We start from the raw sequence: 14424 nt of genomic DNA on the forward strand, positions 1-14424 counted from the left end.
AACCATGCTAAATTTGAGTTGCCAATGTGAGTACAAGAACCCAATATGTGGGTACAAGCAAAAGAAAATTGCATTTGGGTACACACATATATATATATATATAATTTGAAGAAATATACATATTTTAAAATTAAATTGATTGACATTATAATACATACTTCACCATTGATCAATGACAAATACTAAAGATAAGAATTAAGTGTCAATTGATAGTTCAATATCTTAATATTAAGTCATATGCCATATCATCTATGTCTAGGTTAATGATTCAAATGAAAATTATTACAATTAGAAAATTGAAAATCAAATTTAGTAATTGTCCCTTTCCTTCAATGTAGTTCATTAATTATTGAAAGGGTTCAAAAAAGAATCATCATGTCGATGTTGCCAAGTTCAACATCATCTAAATCTAAAACCAATTCTAGAAGTGCGTACAATGAATACCCAAAAGAAAAAAAGTAATCAATGTACAAATTGAAGAAACAATTTTGTAAAATAAAAAATGAAAGAAAGTATCAATTTGTTACTATAAAATTATGCCACCCTATGAAAATTTTGAGATCTTACATCCTTGGTTAAAAATCTCTAAAGATGCCATCCAAATCCATAATGTTGGATTGTCAGCCTCTATCAAACCCTTCAAAGTGCTTATGCCTGCTTCCACATTTTTGCTGTGGGTTAATTTAAATTTGATTCTTAAGATATTCTAATGTACTTCCAGTAGGGAGGTAAAATAAAGTGGCATAAAATTGCATTATCCCAGTGAAAAGTTGGTCTCAGACAATCACTCTCTTATCTACAAGTAAACATGTTATAATTAAATTTTGTTGATTTAATTCTTTGTCACCTTCTTGTTGGAGATGCTTCGTACATACCATCTCTATGCACTTGGATCAATTTTCAAAACGGGACTACATTTGAATGAAGATTTCAAGAACGAAGACCCTCAACTAATATGCCAGTTGAATCTAACATAGTAGGAATTCAAGCAATTCGACATCATTTCCAATCCCTTTGTAACTGCATGGGAATTTAGAACCAAAAATGCTCATTATTTGAGAGGTGTTTTAGAATTTGAAGGAGAATTCATAGAGTCAAATTTCATGATATACTCATAGGTCATGAAGAAGATCATTTTTCTGATGAATTGCTTGTTAGGACATGAAGGAATTTGTGGGTATGATTCGTATGGATGATGCTATGATATTTTAAAATCATAATTATGTTTAAAAAATTGGGTAAATTTCATTCACTGTTTTCAAAAGTCAATTTTATTTTCATAACAATTATTGTTAGAAGTGAATAGTTATTTTGGGTTAAGTATATAAGAAACTTTGGGTTTTAAAAAAAGGGAAGAATAACCTTTGAAGATAGTGTACAACAGAAATATAGTCTTTGAACTCATATTTTGATATTGATGAAATTGAGATAGGTACTTATTACCTTTGTGTTCAAATCCATCTTTTGGTTTCAATTAGACTTTAAGCATTTGTTATCACTTGTTAATATCTTCTCTGTTCTAATGTACTACACATATGAATTTATTTCAAAACTATATTTTCATAATTGAATTATAACAAAGGACATGTTTTCCTATTTGTGCATGGATGAGTAAAAATTAGCAAATATGATATGCTTAAGCTTTGTCTCAAACATCTATGTTCACATTTTCAATTTTATTGCATTTATTTTCATAGATATGAATAAATGTTATTCTTTCCATTTTTTTCTTCTTTCTAGTAAAATGAAAATATAATGTTCTTATTCATTGAAAATCTTCAAATAGGGGAGTTGTACTTCTAAAATTCACAGTAAATTTTTTGTTCAAACAATTACTCCTCCAACTATTAATGTAGTTTTATTCTTCTATTTAGGCATCTCGAGTCAGTTTATGTGTATATTTTTTAAAGAATAAATATATCCACTAACATATTTTTGGCAACTTTACTAGGTAATGAACAAATGATGTCTTTCCATAATGTAAGGATGAAAACATTGTTATGTTAAAAGACCCCAGAAACATGTGTCATGATAAGGACCTACCTAGAAAGAGACCTACTATAGCAAAAATAAATGTTGAAAAAGACCAAATTCTGCAACATTTGTGGAAAGCTTTAAAATAAGGCATTCATGGAGCCAAGGAAAATGAGTTGGACCCCTTTGAGGATTATTAGTCTGACATGTTGGTGAAAAATGCACATAAGAGATACTTTCAAACTCATAAATCAAAATCAAGAACTTGTCAGCCACCTCATGTGGAGAAGAACATCAATCTATTGATAGAACATGGGAAGCACAAGCCATCACTAACTACTCCTAAAAAAAAGTTGTATTGCTAAAAAAAAAGGTGATTTGTTTCTTGATCGATTTGTCAAGGGATCAGATAGTGATATTTGTAGTAGGATTATAGATGGAAATGGTCGTGTATTTTAAGGGGAATATCCATACATTTATGTCTAAGCCTCTGAGTAAAGAATTTGAAAAACAAATACATGAATGCAAAGATAGTAGATATAGTTGGTGTTCTTTGCATTAAGGTTAACAGAGACTCCCTTGAAGTTTGATCCTATGTCTGTAGAAAGTAATTTTGAATAGTCAAGAAATTGGTGTTCTTTGCACTAAGGTTAACATGGACTCCTTGAAGTTTGATCCTATGTTTGTAGAAAGTAATTTTGAATAGTCAAAATCATTGACTCCATGCAGAGCAAATGATTTGGTCTATCCTATGTATGAAAGATATCATGTCAATCATGTTGAGTACTTTAATGGAGGAAAAATAGAGACAATTTTTAGAGGCACTTCAACCTTGATAGAGAAATTAAAAATGCCCAAAAATAAAATCATGCAAAGCAAACATAATGCATTAAGTATACCGATGGGATATTATAAGGATTCCAAAGTTTGGGAAAACCCTCTTTTTTGACAATTTTGAAGATCAATCCTGCAAGGAGACCTTGTTCTTTTTTAGACATGGGACTTAACAAATGATTGAGAAATGTTTGCCACCCATTGTTAGTTTATATTTAGAACCCACCACTCAAATGCTTGAAGAATAATTTTTTGTAAATCTTTTGGTTTGTAATCGTACTTATGACACTTCTAAATTTGTGAAAGTAGAGGTAAAAGTCCATTCCAACAACATAATCATGCTTGGCCTAAAGGAATTTGATTTAAATGTAATGCATAAATCTTTTTAAAATGGAAAGCTTCAATCATGCAAAATAGAATATAGAGATACAAAAATTCATTCTCAAAGGGTTACAGGGCTATGCTCCATTGAATTTTTGGGATGGGGACATGTTTCTAGTATGTGTATGGGTTGAAGCCAAGAATTTTAGGAGAAAGGACCTAAGGGGAAGGCAACTAAAAAAATAAGGGATTTTTTTATATAGAGAGACATAATTCAAATATGCATATCATAATATTGATAAACCATTCACCATGCATATTTTAGACAATTGATACATGGAAAATTATCAAATGACAAATACTAAGTTCTTCCATTAAAACAATATCACATACATGGCAAAAATTGAAATGCCCAAAGACTCTATGTATCATGCATGGAATCAAAATGACATAAAGAGAAGTCCAACTAAAATAGTGTTTTAATGGACCACATAGGGTTCATGTTTTTAATTCTCTTGAGACCACAAGGTGCTTGAGCGGACAATAATTTTTTTTTAAAATATTTTTTTTTTGGTTTTGTTTTGATGTTACCCATTCAACAAGAAAAAAAGGGGGTGGAAAACAATACTAGGGATGGATGAGGGGTGGCTTTGTCATCCTTGATATGACTGGTTGTCCCCAAGTTTCATGCAAATTTTGTTTTGGCCATTTCAAGAATGTTTTTGAATTTGGAAAAAAAAGGCAGCTTCATGGACAACAAAAATTCATCTTGTGCATCCTTGGGGGGATTCGGCCCCAAAGTTAAAGAGGACACGTCCTTTTGGAACATAGTTATAGAGGTATTTCAAGACCAATGGATTTTTTGTTGTCTTATACATAGAGGTACCAAAAGAACAACAAAGAACTAGTGCAATAGCAAGAAGATTTTGGGTCAACCCAAAAAACATGAAGATGCACCGTTGTTTCATGTAATAGGTTCTTTTCTCAATCACTCAATGGCTTTGCATAAGCATTTTAAAATGATCTTTGAGGTAAGGATCTTGTGACCATGTATATATTTAGTAAATTTTGATATGTGTGTTTTTATCATTTCCTCCCTCCTCCCTATTTCTCCTAACTCTATAGCCCAATGGATAAGGCACTGACCTAACCATGTGAGTTTATGATTCTCTTTGTCCTTGATAGTCCTTGTCCCCCCTCAAAGATAGTGTTACTATAAAATTAAGCCACCCTATACAAAGTTTGATATCTTATATCCTTGGTGAAAAATCCTTGAAGATGCCCTCAAAATCCATAATTTTGGATTGTTGATCTCTATCAAAACCTTCAAAGTGCTTAGGCCTACTTCCAAATATTCACTATTGCCTGATTCCACAAGTAGTCACGAAATCATTGATTTAAAAAATACAACTCACAACCTTTACTTTAGAGCTTGCAAAAGGGGTGACCACTTAACAATGGGATTTCTGAAGCAACTATGTTCTCTAAACTAGGAAAGGTGTAAGAATTTGTTTGTATTTGATTATTAAGTTCTCTAAAATTTTGACAGGGAGATAATATAAGGTGGCATAAAATTACATTAATGAAATTCATTTACTTCCCACACCATCAAAGTCTAATTGTCAGATTATCATACTCTTATCCACAAGAAAACATGTCATAATTTAATATTGTTGAATAAAATCTCACCTAGTTTAGTTTTCAAAATAGGACAACTTGCAAATGAAGATTTCTCGAATGAAGACCCTCAATGAATATGTCAACCAAATCCAATAAACAGGAGTTCAAGCAATTCAACATCATTTCCAGTCTTTTTGTAGTTGCATGGGAATTTAGAACCAATTGTGCTCATAATGAGGGTGGTATTTTTGAACTTGGAGGAGAAAGGGACAAAACCAAGATTCATGAGATACTTAGAGGCAATGATGAAGATCCATTTCCCAATGAATTCCTTGAGGACATGGAGGAATCATGGGATATGATTTGTATGGATGATGTTTCAATATTTTGATATCTTAATCATATAAATTTATTTTCGAGTGAATTTTGGTAACTGTTTTCAAAAGTTAATTCTATTTGTAAAATTTTCAGCTAAATCTAAAAATTAAAGATCTATACTGAAAGAAAGAAAAAATTATAGATAAAAAAAGGAAAACATAGATATTCAATAAAGAATGAATTTCCATTATTCATTTATTACAACCTTCATATCTTTATATGATATGAAGTCACCATATAAACTGAAATTGATCACTGGTTCTCCAACAGTGAGCAACAGTTCTCCATAAGTCATGGATCAAACTCAAGGTGTAAACTGTGATTGAATTCAGCACATATGAATTGATGGTTAGAAGTCATTGTTAGAATAAACTAACACTAACACCCCACTTAATTTTAACGAAGCAAAAAATAAAATTCTAAATAAAAGTAAAAAGGAAAGAGGGAAAACCCAATGGAAATAAAACCCCCCTCAAAATAGATGCTACTAAAGCAATAAAAATATTGTACTATAATTTCTTTCACCCCAAGAAGATCTCCGAGAAAGTGAAATGGAAGAGAAAGTAGATCTCTTCACAATGCCTAGTCAATGATAGATTTTCAAAACTATGTACAAAAGGTTGTCCATGATCTTCAAGAAAAATTATTCCCTTTTGGAAGAAACAAGATTGAAGATGTATGAATGAAATCTCCTCAATCTTGAAAGGAATGCATACGAAGAAATCTCAAGATGTATGATGCCTCATAAAATTGCTCCATGGTCTCTATGTGGATCTTGAAATAGCTTGAATTTTTTAGAAATTGATGGATAACATAATCAAAAGATGAGTGGGTGCACTAAGATGGTGTACAATTTAGTGGACGCCACAAAAAAAGAAACTTAAAAATGTGAATAACCCTATCAGATTATATGAAATTTAAAAAAGCGGCTAGGCTTGGTTACCAAGCCTAGATAAAATACATAAAAAAAAAAAACACGATCTTGTTTTAAAACCTTATCAAGCTTCTAGGATGAAAATTTTATTCAAAACCTGACTAGGTTATTCAAAACTCGATCAGGGTATTCAAAACCCAATCGGGTTTTAAAGAAATAAAAATAGGCTCCACTCTGGAAGCCATAACTTTCACATCCAGAATCTAATTGACTCCATTCGAAATGTGTTGGAAAGATATTGAAGAGATCTAAAACATATAATGAAACTATAATAATAGTAGGAAATCAATATTTTATTTACCATCCATTATAATCAATTATGGTCCAAAATAAGTAGTCATTATTTTTCAAACATGGAGTGAATAGGTAGGTAAGAGTATTATCATAGTTTTTATCTTTCTATCATCTCTCTCACTCCCTTGTTAGAATTAAACCACAAATGGAAATAAAAATTACATGCAAACATAAACAATATTAGAAAATATTGAATCCCATAGAAAAGAACATAAGACACCAAGATTTAACATGGTTCACCCAAACCTTGGGCTACGTCCACCAAACAACAAGTCCAATATTATTACAATCCAATGATTACAACCTTATTACAATCTGTAATCCCTTACAACTCAGTACCGCCGCAAAAAGAAATTTTTGCAACACACTAATGAAAAGATACCTAACCCCAAGCCTTGTTATACAAGTATTTTTGCCGCTTTAGGGTTACAACATGTCAGCCATATGTCGACCACGACCACTACCCAAACCCCAAAGAATTATGAAGTATGTACAGTACTTTCTTAATCAGTCACCACAAACTAACAATCTCCCACTTGGGGATTGATTAGGCACCACACTAAACAACAATCTCCCATTTGGAGACTAATCTTGTAACAATATCACTACCACATAGAGCTCCCACTGGATCAAACCACCCTAGACTTCACTATTATTTTATTTTGTTCAGTCTAGAAGACCAACTGAAGCTAAAGAGGAGTTCAACTTCATTTTGTGGATCCATATTCACAAATTTTTTCCTACCATGGGAGTCGGATGCAGGAGCATCATGCATCAGCAAAAACAATGTGGAAGAATATTATAATGAATTTCAAGTATTAATGGAAGTTTTATGAAGCATTTTGTCATCTCTCTTGTCTCCATATTATTGCATTTTTGGTTGTGAGTTGGTACGGGTGGTGTGGCCCGTCATCAGTGGTATCAAAGCAGGAGTTCCTGAGTGTACGGGTGGTGTGGCCCGTCATTAGTGGTATCAGAGTAGGAGTTCTTGAGAGTGCGGACAGATCGCCGAACGTGAGGCATTTTGCACCAGGACCTTGAGTTGGTTGAAGTTTGTCAAGAAGTTCTTGATTGTGTAGATAGATCGCCGACTGTGAGGCAGTTTGCACAAGGTTCTTGTTTTGGACAAGATTTTTCTTCTAAAGACTTGATTATGGAGAAGAGAAAGAAGAAGATGACTTTTGTGATTGGATGGATTCTAAGGATTCCTCGACTTGAGAAATTTAGAGCAAGAAATCAACAATCATTGCTAGTTGATTTGCAGAAGCAAGTGAATGAATTAGAAGCTGAGTTGCGGAAACAAAAAGCATGTCACCAGAAAAGAGATGTTGATAATTCCTTGGATGTGGAAAAGAAAGATGATCTAGTGGAAGAGCAAGTGGATGAAGAGGAAATCATTTGCGAACCTAAAGTTGAAGAAGATGAAAGACAAGAGGAAGAGCATGAAGATGGCAAGATTTATGAACCTGAAATAGAGCAAGATGATTTGAAGATTGCAACAATGGAGGAAGAATATAGTGCCTTCGTTGGAGATCAAGCAGGTGGAGTAGTTACGTGCATTGTTGACGACATAAAAGAGGCAAGCGAAAATAAAGATGTCAAACAGGTAAATTCTTATGAATCATGGGATGTTGTCTTTGATATGAGTTTAAAAGATATTGATGATGGTTTGCATGAGGATCTTGTTAGTCATGTGTGGTATGCAAAGGAAGATTGGTATGGTGTTGTTGGGTTTATTACAGGTGTGATTAATTCAACAAGATTGGATGAGGATGAGAGTTATACTTGGATAGAGTTCATTGCGAAGGAGTATTTTCAGCAGCAAACAATTGTTCCAACTAGGTGTTGGAAAAGAAGAAAGAAGGAAATATATCGGCATCGGATACTTGTTCCAGCTATGTGTTGGAGGAAGAGGAAAAAAATTATGTCAACAGTGGCTACTTCATTTTGTGACTCCATACTCACAAAATTTTTTCTACCATGGGAGTCGGATGCAGGAGCATCATGCATCAGCAGAAAAAAAAATGTAGAAGATTTGCATGTTGGTTTTCTTGTCCCTATTGAGGTGGAAGCTTGTGGTAAAGATGAAGATGGTTCTATATCTCTCTTTTAACATCAAAGTGTGGGACACACTTTTCTATCTACCAAGGGAGTCTGATGCAGGAGCATCTTACATGAGAAAATTAAATTATTAGAAAAATAAAAGGAAAAAAACATAAAATAAAATTAAAAAATAAAATTGTGGAGGAGAGAGAAAGTGACGAAAATTAGAGGAGAAATAATAAAAAAATAAAAAGGAGAAAAGAAAGGAAAAGGAGATTTCTATTTTCGAGGTGCATAGGTGGCGTAAATAGAAAATAATAAAAATAGTTGTCATTCCATTAATCGAGGTGTGTAGGTGGAATCTTAGAAGTTTGTGGAAAGATCCTTAAATCATGTATTTAATATTTGTTGGGTGCTTAGTTGTATTTGGGTGGGAATTTAATATTTATTTAAAGGTAGTTGTATTTACCTTTTATCCCACATTGCTTGTGTTTGTAATGTCTTGGGTTAGAAATGCCTATTTAAGCAAGGCTTATGGAGGAGAGAGAAAGTGACGAAAATGGAAGGAAAATAATTAAAAATAGAAAATAGGAAAAGTGGAGAAAAGAGGAATCTCTATTTTCAAGGCACATAGGTGGCATAAAAAGAAAAATAAAAATAGTTGTCATTCCATTAATCAAAGTGTATAGGTGGCAATTTAGAAGTTTGTGGAAAGATCCTTAAATCATGTATTTAATATTTGTTGGGTGCTTAGTTGTATTTGGGTGGGAATTTAATATTTATTTAAAGGTAGTTGTATTTACCTTTTATCCCACATTGCTTGTGTTTGTAATGTCTTGGGTTAGAAGTGCCTATTTAAGCAAGGCTTATTATCATTTGTAATCAAGTTCAAGAAATGGAAGCTCTTCTAATGGAAGTTCGAGAAATAGAAGTTTTGGAATTGTAAGCTCTTCAAATGTAATCTCTTTTAGTGGATTTCAAGTATTAATGGATGCTTTATGAAGCATTTTTTTTGTCATCTCTCTATCTCCATCTTGTTGCATTTTTGGTTGTGAGTTGGTACGGGTGGTGTGGCCCATCATCAGTGGTATCAGAGCAGGAGTTCCTGAGTGTGCGGACAGATCGCCGAACGTGAGGTAGTTTGCACCAGGACCTTGAGTTGGGTGAAGTTTGTGAAGAAGTTCTTGATTGTGTAGACAGAGCGCCGACTGTGAGGCAGTTTGCACGAGGTTCTTGTTTTGGACAAGATTTGTCTTCTGAAGACTTGATTATGGAGAAGAGAAATAAGAAGATGACTTTTGTGATTGGATGGATTCTGAGGATTCCTCGACTTGAGAAATTTAGAGCAAGAAATCAACAATTATTGCTAGTTGATTTGCAGAAGCAAGTGAATGAATTAGAAGCTGAGTTGCAGAAGAGAAGAGCATGTCACAAGAAAAGAGATGTTGATAATTCCTTGGATGTGGAAAAGAAAGATGATCCAGTGGAAGAGCAAGAGGATACAAAGGAAATCATTTGCGAACCTAAAGTTGAAGAAGATGAAAGACAAGAGGAAGAGCATGAAGATGACAAGATTTATGAACCTAAAATAGATCAAGATGATTTGAAGATTGCAGCAATGGAGGAGAAGTATAGTGCCTTAGTTGGAGATCCAACAAGTGAAGTAGTTACATGCATGAAAGAGGCAAGAAAAGATGAATATGTCAAAGAGGTAAATTCTTATAAATTATATGATGCTGAATTTGAGGTGATTTTGAAAGATACTAATGATGGTTTGCATGAGGATCTTGTTCGTGATGTATGGTATGCAAAGGAAGATTGGTATGGTGTTGCTGGGTTTATTACAGGTGTGATTAATTCAACAAGATTGGATGAGGAAGAGAGATTTCTACAGCAAACACTTGTTCCAGCTAGGTGTTGGAAAAGAAGAAAGAAGGAAATATATCGACATCGGATACTTGTTCCAGCTATGTGTTGGAGGAAGAGGAAAAAAAATCTGTCAACAATGGCTACTTCATTTTGTGGATCCATATTCACAAATTTTTTCCTACCATGGGAGTCGGATGCAGGAGCATCATGCATCAGCAAAAACAATGTGGAAGATTTTCATGTTGATTTTCTTGTCCCTGTTGAGGTGGAACCTTGTGGTGAAGATGAAGATGGTTCTATATCTTTCTTTTGACATCAAAGTGTGGGACACACTTTTCTATCTACCAAGGGAGTCTGATGCAGGAGCATCTTGCATGGGAAAATTAAATTATTAGAAAAAAAAAAGAAAAAAAAAGGGGAAAAAAAAATTTGTGGAGGAGAGAGAAAGTGACGAAAATGGAAGGAAAATAATTAAAAATAGAAAATAGGAAAAGTGGAGAAAAGAGGAATCTCTATTTTCAAGGTGCATGGGTGGCATAAATAGAAAATAATAAAAATAGTTGTCATTCCATTAATCGAGGTGTGTAGGTGGCATCTTAGAAGTTTGTGGAAAGTTCCTTAAATCATGCATTTAATATTTGTTGGGTGCTTAGTTGTATTTGGGTGGGAATTTAATATTTATTTAAAGGTAGTTGTATTTACCTTTTATCCCACATCGGTTGTGTTTGTAATGTCTTGGGTTAGAAGTGCCTATTTAAGCAAGGCTTATTATCATTTGTAATCAAGTTCAAGAAGTTGGGAGAAATGGAAGCTCTTCTAATGGAAGTTGGAGAAATAGAAGCTCTTCAAGACAAGCTCTTCAAGTAGAAGCTCTTCGGATGTAATTTCTTGTAGAAGCTCTTAGCGAGCAATCTCTCTTATATTGTAAGAATTTGGAGTTTTTCCATTTGGAGAATATTATAATGAATTTCAAGTATTAATGGAATTTTTATGAAGCATTTTGTCATCTCTCTTGTCTCCATATTATTGCATTTTTGGTTGTGAGTTGGTATGGGTGGTGTGGCCCGTCATCAAAAGAGGAGTTCAACTTCTCCATTGTCACTACCTTGGTAAACATATTTGCTAGATTGTCATCTATATGGATCTTGTCTAGCTTTAACTATCCATCATCCAAAACTGATTGAATGAAATGGTACTGCAACTATATGTGTCTTGTCTTTGAACGTAGAATAGAATTCTTCGCAAGATGAATGATACCTTGACTATCTATAAAAAAATAATTATACTTTTGAGGGTATCCTAATTCTTCCAAGAAGAACTGAATCCATATCATCTCCTTGGCTACCTCTATAGCAGCAACATACTCTGCCTTTGTAGTGGATAAAGCGTTCACCTTCTGTAACCTAGAAACCCAACTCATTGCTACCTCACCAATAGTAAATACATAACCTATAGTACTCCACCTAGTATTAATATCCCCTGCCAAATATGAGTCAACATATCCCAGTAAATCAATAGTAGAGCCCCCAAAATATAGATACTTACTAGATATTTCTCTCAAATATCTGAGAATCCACTTTACAACATTCCAATGCTCAAGCATAGGATGACTCATATACCTACTACTGACTTCTACTGCATGTGCAATATCTGGCCTTGTACATACCACGACATACATCAAGCTTCCTAAAGTTGAAACATAAGGTACCTTGGACATTTTATGCTTCTCCTCTTGTGTCTTTGGACACATCTCCTTAGTCAACTTCAAAAGACCAGGTAAAGGTGTGCTAACAACTTTAGCATTCTCCATAGAGAAACATTGCAACACCTTCATAATATAATCAACCTGAGATAATGTCAATTTCTTGTTTTTCCTATCTCTACAAATCTTCATACCAAGGATTTTTTTTGTTGCACCTAAATCCTTCATAGAAAATGCATGTGCTAACTGGCATTTCAACCCCTTAATGTGATCCATGTTAGACCTAGCTACAAGCATGTCATCAACATATAAACATAAAATAATGTAGCTATCATCATCCAGCCTCTTAAAATAAACAAAATGATCTAAATGACACCTACTATATCCATGCTCATGCATAAAACTATCAAATTTTAGATATAATTGCTGAGGTGCTTGCTTCAAGCCATGTAAACTTTTCTTCAATCTATACACTAAGTTCTCCTTACCTTTGACCTCAAATCCTTGTGGTTGTGTCATATATATTTCTTCAGCGAAATCACTATGAAGGAAGGTTTTTTTAACATCAAGCTACTCCAAATGCAAATCTTCAGTAGCCACAATATTTAAAATAGTGTGAATAGAAGTCATTTTTACAACAGGAGAGAATATCTCATCAAAATAATGCCCTTTTTCTATACAAATCCTTTTACATCTAACTTCGCTTTAAATCTATTCTTACCTCCATCCTCTTCTTTCAACCTGTAAACCCATTTATTCTGTAAAGCCCATTTACCTGCAGGCAACTTGCATAAATCCCATGTCTTATTTTCAGCAAGGAGTCCATTTCATCTGCCATTTTAGACTCCCACTGAATCTTTGTATCCACCTGCATAGCTTCATCATAACATTCAGGTTTACCAACATCAGTAAGTATAATAGAATACAAAGAAGGAGAAAATCTATCTGGAGGTCTACTTAGCCTTGTTGACCATCTAACATTCACTAGTGTGTGTGGTATTTGTTCTTGTGGTTGTTGCAGATCATGAGGAATTCTTGGAACATCATCTTTTGGAGTATCATCCAACACTAAATAATCATCTTCTTTTTTCTCATGTTGTTGCAAAAGATCTTTGTATAACACTTTCTCATTGAATATTACATCCCTTCTTTTTACAATTTTATGATTTTCAAAATCCCAAATCCTATAACCAAATTTATCAAATGTCATATCCAACAAATACACATTTATTTGACTTGGCTTCCAGCTTGGTTCTATTTTCAGAATCTATATGAGCAAATGCTTCACAACCGAAGGTTTTGAGAAAAGAATAACTCACCTTCTTATTAGTCCATGCTTCCTCTGGAATACCACAACCCAAAGGAGTAGAGGGACCTCTATAAATCAAGTATGCAATAGTATTAATAGCCTCTACCCCCATATTTAAGAGCAATCCAACATGCAACCTCATTCTCCCTGCACGCTCCATTATAGTCTTGTTCATGCATTCAACCACTTTGTTTTCATGTGAAGCCCTTGGAACAATTTTTTGTCTACGAATACCATTAATGGAGAAATAATATTCAAATTCATGACTGCGATACTCACCACCATTATCATATATGAGAAATTCTAATTTCTTACTAGTCTCATCTTCAACCAAGCATTTCCATTTCTTAAAAGTTTGAAATACATCAGATTTTTGTCTAAGGAAAAGAATCTATACTTTTCTAGTTGCATCATCAATAAATATAACATAATAATGAGAGCCACCAAGGGAAGATACTTGAGTTGGTTCCTATACATCTGTATGCACAAGCTCTAATCTCTCACTCTTCTTTTCCTTCCCACTGTTCACAAAACTCACTCTCTTTTGTTTTCCATACACACAACTTTCAAAGAAATCTATACTGACACATTTCAAACCTTGTAAAACTTTCTTTGAATGAAGTGATTTCATACTTTTCTCACTCATTTGCCCAAGTCTGTTGTGGCATAGTGTTGTATCACAATCTACAGCAACTGTTTGTTCTCCCTGCTCAACTGCAACAATTGTTACTGAACATTCATTTTTTTCTAAAACAATTAAAGTAGAAGGAACCGTATGACCTGTACAAAGATATAAGGTGCCTACTTTCACACTTTTTGCTACTACAAGGGAACCTTTTGAAACCTTCCAATTTTTATCATTAAAAGTAACTACACAACCCTCATCACCGAGTTGCCCTGCTAAAATTAAATTCCAACTTAGCCTTGAAACATATCTAACCTTATGTAGTAGCCAATGGTTCCCATTTTACAACTTAATCTTAATTTTCTCTTTTCCAACAATCTGACAAGGTTCATTATCCCTCAAATAAACAAGCCCAAAATCCCCTTGGACATAATCAATTAAATAATCTCTATGAGGTGTAGCATGAAATGAAGCACCAGACTCTAAAACCCATGAATCATCAATAATTTCTAAAGAATGAA

The sequence above is a fragment of the Cupressus sempervirens genome, chromosome 9 (genome assembly GCF_028749045.1).
Source record: "Cupressus sempervirens isolate cs-2001-9-10 chromosome 9, ASM2874904v1, whole genome shotgun sequence".
Lineage (NCBI taxonomy): Eukaryota > Viridiplantae > Streptophyta > Pinopsida > Cupressales > Cupressaceae > Cupressus > Cupressus sempervirens.